Here is a 6,370-nt window from a genome sequence, read left to right as displayed (position 1 = left end):
TACAATCCCCCTTTCTTCATTCAAAGGGGGGGGGGGGGGCATCTAAAACATGCACTAATCACTCTAATACCCAAAAAACCTTCACTGGACCCCACCAACCTCCACAATGTCAGACCTATCAACTTACTCCCCTTCACATCCAAACTCCTTAAACGCCTCATCTACAACCACCTGAGCTTCCACCTCACTGATAACAATCTCACTGATCCCTTACAGTCAGGCTTTCGCACCCATCACTCCACTGAAACCGCCCTCCTAAAACTCACAAATGACTTACTAACAGCTAAAAACAATGGCCGCTAGTGATGGGCCGAACACCCCCGTGTTCGGTTCGTATTCGGAGGGCCGAAAAGTTCGAATTCGAACTCCATGCAAGTCAAGGGGGGTTAGAACTTTCAGAAAAGATTGTCCCCTTTAAGAGGTCTTATATGCAAGTAATTGGCCATAAAAGGTGTATGGGGTTCTGGGTACTGCCCCAGGGGACAATAATCAATGGGGGAAAAAAAGGTTTTTAAAGGAGCAGTGATTTTTACATGACTTAAAGGGTAAGAATAAAAATGAAAAATTCCTTCAAATATTGTGCCTGGGGGGTCCCCATAAACTGCCCGTGAAGTGGCGGATCTCTGCAATGTATAGAACCTGTTGCAGCAAAAAATTACATTTAAAAAGTAGTAGGGTTCCCCCTAAAAGTCATACCAGACCCTTAAAAGTCTGGTAGGAATATTGAGGAGGGACCCCATGTAAAAAAAAGTGCATGGGGTTCCCCTTAAAGTCATACCAGGCCCTTGATCCGAGCATAGGCCGGGCAGAGACGGAAAGGGGGGGGACGAGCGAGCGCCCTCTCTCCCACACCAGGCCACATGCAATCGGCACTAGGAGGGTGCTTTTGCAGTGTCACCCATGGAAAAGCACCTTGTCCCCGTGCCGATGAGGACAAGGGCCTCTTCCCCACAACCCTGACTCTGTGGCATTCTGCGGGCAAGGGGTTTTTTGCATCGAGGTACCCCTTTAATTAAGGGGGCACCCAGATACTGCCCGCCTCCCCCCTTGTGAATCAGTAAATCAGTCCAGACTTTTGATAAAATCCTTATTTGGGAAAAAAACAAAAGACATGTTTGTGACAAGTCTTTTTTTTTTAAACCCCAAAAAATGGATCCTCCGTTGTAATTCATGGTCAATCACGGTGTCCAGCGTTGTCCACGACAACGACCACAACTTTGGCCTGCGGACACAGAGGCTACTTGCCCTCTTATTGCTGCATGGGAGCCTGTCCTTTTTGGCCTTTCTGACATGATGTTGACTGCAATAATCGACTGTTAAAATCAACTGTTCTGATCGACTGCTATAATAGACCAGTATGACTGACTGCTAAAGTACACAACTCTGATATAGGACGCTGTATATAGGACGCTGTATATAGGAAGCTGTATATAGGAAGCTGTATATAGGAGGCTGTATATAGGAAGCTGCTATAGAACTCTGCAATAGAACACTGCTATAGAACTCTGCTATAGAGCTCTGCTATAGAACTCTGCTATAGAACTCTGCTATAGAACTCTACTATGGAACTCTCTTTGTTAACTCCAGCAACAAAGCACGTAGGGCTGCGGTGTAAGCAGCCTTATATAGTGTGCTGCTGGGACTTATCTCTGAGCCATGATTGGGCAAAGTCATCATGACTTTGCCCAATCATGGCTCTAACTGAGTACTGAGCCCTGATTGGGCAAAGTCTTGCACCTGATTTGTGGTCAGGTGCAAGCCTTTACCCAATTAGAGATTCAGAGGGCACATTGCCTTGTGGGACTTGCGTGTTCGAACTGACTGCTAACATCCCACACAGTTTTGCTCCTCTGATTGACAGCAGGCAGTGGGCGGGTCCAATAGCCAACCTGCGATTAGCTACTGCATTTTGAAGTACCAATAGCAGGTTTGCTATTGTTTTCAGTCACTGCAGTACGATCTTACCTCCGTTAAATGGTATACAAGGAAGCGGAGCGAGCAGAGGCAGCGGAGCGGCCAGTGGGACACGGTGAGGTGTGATTGGGGGGGTCTTAGGAATGGGGTGATGTGGTGGAGCGGAGTTTCCTCCGCAGTGCAGCAGACATCTGGAACCATGTAAAAGGCAGCTGCCGGCCGCAAGATTATGCCGCCGGAAGCTGAATGTAAGCACAGCAACAAACAACCCCCACTCCCTCCCTCATTTTCAATGTGGTCATCCATTAACATTGATATACCTGCAGAAAGGAGAATTTTCGCCCACTCACACAGAAAAGTCAGGTCAGTCAGAGTGGTGGTCTGGGCAGAGTCACAGCAGGTGGCCGGGGCTTCAGATTGGTGGGCAGTGTTTTTGTTATCTCCGCATTTACCCAAAAGAGCTATTTTCGGCCGATATGTATTGGTCTCCGATATATCGGTGCATCCCTAGTTGCCAACCAGTAATGATCCCTCTCCTTGATACCATGAATCCTGGGGTCCTTTAGCAGGCTTTGCAAGATAAGGGAGCCCATGCACCGTAAGTTAGGGGAGGCATGAGATTCCGAGTCTTCAAGGTCACTGAGGATGACACTATCGCGCACTACCTCCTCCCAGCCACGTAGTGATCCTTGGGTTTCTAGTGACAGAAAACCCTCCCTTGAAGAATGCCTTACGTCATCATCACCTTCAATGCTCCCACGGCTGACATAATCCTCCTCCTCTTGTGTGATCTGTGGACCCGCAGGAATGGTGTCTGCGTAAAGGGAGCCTTGAGAGGTAAGGAAGTCCTCCTCTTCCTCCTGCTGCTCTGCCTCAAGTGCCACATCAATAATTCCCCGCAGAGTGTGCTCCAGCAGGAACACCAGAGGGATCCTGTCACTGATGCATGCATTGCTGGGGGGGGGGGGGGAGCCAAGGTCCCCTGAGCCTGTCCTTGTGCCATACTCACACAGGTACTCGTTGATGGCCCTCTGCTGCTTGTGCAGACACTGCAGAATTGCCAAAGTCGAGTTCCACCTGGTGGGCATGTCACAAATCATACGGTTTGTGGGCAGGTGAAATTCCCTTTGAATTTCTGCCAGACGAACACTTGCTGGGTATGACTGTCTGAAATGGCTACAGACATTTCTGGTCTGTAGGGTAAGTGTACAGCACTGATTAACCTCCTCAGTGAAACCCACAATTTTAAATAAAGAATCTCCTTTACTTGTGAAATAAACTCCAGTGATCCGTGTGTGTATCAAATTACTTGTCACAAAATTTCAACGTGATAATTTGCTCAAAGGTGCATTTGAATAGACCATTAATGAGAAAAAACGGTGAACGATCACTTCAAAATATAGCAACCAGAATGTGCCTTTTAAATAAACAGTTAATAAGAAAAGCGAGTGAATAAATCACATCTATATAAGGCAACCCAAAAAATAACTGAAATAAATGCCGCAGAAGCAGTGATATACAGTTGTTGCAAAGTGTACTTATAAGTAAATGAGTGTTCAAAAAACAAACGCTAATCAGACTAGCGACTAAATAATAACTTCTTTCAAGTGAAACCAATACGTTAATCAAACCAGTGATCAAAAGAAAATTGCAATCCACCTGGGTGAGGCTGTGCATTCACTCCAAATGTCCTGCTAATGGTAAGTATCTGTCCTGATGGTCTGGATCAGACTGGGATAGTAAAACTCCCAAGTGTTCCAGAAGAAAAAGAAGTATCAGTTCAAATTAAAATCTTCAAAACTTCAGTAATAGAAGCCCTTCCTGTCCTTCGACCAATCGGTGTCCAGACTGGATCACGGCTCCATTAACATGTAAGATCTCCATGAAGTAGTAAAAACGATTTATTTTTTATAAATTCTTTATTTTCCAGAAAACAAACATTTTTCTTTCCACACATATAACATGTAATAACGGTAAGGTACAACATTGGCCCTTACAGGCCGTAACAGATATTTGTACATAACCAATATGCGGTGTTACAGGGTATAACTAAGGCTCAAAAGGGTATTTGTTCCAACATGGGGGTTGCTGACACTCCCTCGAGGGTGTGAGGCAAGCGAAGTGAGAGGGGTAAACGCACAGAGTTCCGTTGTATGTAACCGGATTCAGGAAGTGGTACGGAAATATGCCAACAGCTTGTTGAGTTGTATGAGACAGTGGGGACAGGGAGGGCTTAGGTAGGAGGAAACGGAGGGTAAAAGGTGGGGTGGGTACTCATCCAAACGGGAAGAGGGAAGGAGGGACAAGACCAGGGTCCAGGTTGGTGAGGGATGTCACACGTCAGAGCCCTGACGTAGTTCCGTGTAGGCCGGGGAGGAGAGAAAGTCAATCCAGTAAAACCAAGTGGCTCTAAATTTAGCGGGGGTGTTGTTAAGGGAGCTTGTGAGATCCTCCATGAGATAGATATCCTGTATCCTGTCCAGCCATTGGTGAATCGTAGGGGGCTCAGGCTTCCGCCATAAGGCTGGGATACAGGCCCGGGCGGCGTTGATGAGATGGCGTATCAGGGAGCGCTTGTAGGCTTTTAGGGAGATGGCGTGATGGAGTGTGGTGTAATAGATAGAGAGCTGGGTCACGTGGTAACGTGGTGTCCATAAATCGTTGGGTAATGGCATGGACTTGGTCCCAAAAAGCTTGTAGGCTCGGACATGACCAAAATATGTGCAGTATATCTGCGGATGGGGCGTTACACCGCCAACAAGTGGCTGGTGTTTGTGGGAACATGGAGTGGAGAGCCCTGGGTGTCCTGTACCACCTGGTGACTAGTTTTTACCCTGCCTCCTGGTATTTGTTGCTAATGGATGATTGATAGGATAGTGTGAGCAGTTTCCTGCCGTCTTCCGGGCCCAAATGGATCCCGAGATCCTCCTCCCATCTCTGTAAGAACCATGGGGCATCGGTAGAGGAGCTAGCTAAGAGAAGCTTGTAGCAAAATGAGAGAACATGACGTGCCGGGCCTTCTAGGTTGCTTTCGTGTTCGAATGGGGTCAGGGGTCGAGAGAATTGTGAGGGAGGCGGGAGCGATCGCAGGAAGTGGGTAAGTTGCATGGTCCTCCACGGGTCCAGGGGTAAAGGGCCCTGCTGGGAGGTCACAGTGAACACCGAGGGCCAGGAGGTGTCGGTTAAGAAGTGGAGCGCTCTGAATCTACCCGGGGCGCCAAGTGCTTGGAAACAAGCGTCTCCCAGTCCAGGTGGAAAAGCCGGGTTACCCAATATTGGGGTCATTGGTGAGGGGGAGAGGGAGTGAGCAGCGAAGGCGGCTCTAGCCACCCTGAGAGTAGGCATGATCGTGGGATGGGAGCGAACTGCTGGGGGCAAGTGCACCAGGGAAGTCCCGGAAGTGGTACCGTAGAGAAGGTTTGTTCCAGACCGGTCCACAGTTTCGAGGTTTGATGTCGGCACCAGTCTATAACTCGGGTTAGGTGGACCGCGGTGTAATATAGGCGGATATCTGGTAGGCCCATCCCCCCAGATTGTTTGGGTCTGCGCAGTATGTCGTATTGGAGTCTGGGGGGCTTGTTCGCCCATACGAAAGAAGTGAATAGCGTTCTTAGTTTACGGAAGAAGGTCGGAAGGGCTTGAAGTGGGTAAAGGAGGCAGGGGAGGATAGATTGTTTGAGTATATTACACCGGCCCATCCAAGAGAAGTTGCCCGCGGACCAGGCTTTGAGGTCAGAGGTGATAGTGGCTAATAGCGGAGGAAAATTCAAAGAAAAAGTTTGGGAGAGGTTTCGTGGGAGTTGTATGCCTAGGTATTTTATCGAGGTGGGAGACCATTTATATGGAAAGTTCCCACATGGAAGAAAAATATATTTAAAAAAAACATTCTTAATATATTTTTCCCAAATATATTGCCATATATTTCAAATACTACAATTTTGGCCATATTCAATATATTTCAAAAATATATTGCAATATATTCGTAAATATATTATTCAATACATGTCCCAATGCATGCTGAAATATATTTCAAAATGTATTTTGAAATACATTGTGAAATATGCTGTGAATATATTCTAGAATATATATTAAATGCATTTATAAATGCATTTAGTAATATATTACTGTGGCCATAAATATATTTCAAAATATATTTAGGAATGCATTGTGAAATATGCTGTGAATATATATTAAATGCATTTATAAATGCATTTAGTAATATATTACTGTGGCCATAAATATATTTCAAAATGTATTTAGGAATACATTGTGAAATATGCTGTGAATATATATTAAATGCATTTATAAATGCATTTAGTAATATATTATTGTGGCCATAAATATATTTCAAAATGTATTTAGGAATGCATTGTGAAATATGCTGTGAATATATATTAAATGCATTTATAAATGCATTTAGTAATATATTACTGTGGCCATAAATATATTTCAAAAT

This window comes from Nanorana parkeri, unplaced genomic scaffold, assembly GCF_000935625.1.
Source record: "Nanorana parkeri isolate BGI_ZX_2015 unplaced genomic scaffold, ASM93562v1 scaffold1473, whole genome shotgun sequence".
Classification (NCBI taxonomy): domain Eukaryota; kingdom Metazoa; phylum Chordata; class Amphibia; order Anura; family Dicroglossidae; genus Nanorana; species Nanorana parkeri.
This window is presented reverse-complemented; position numbering follows the sequence as displayed.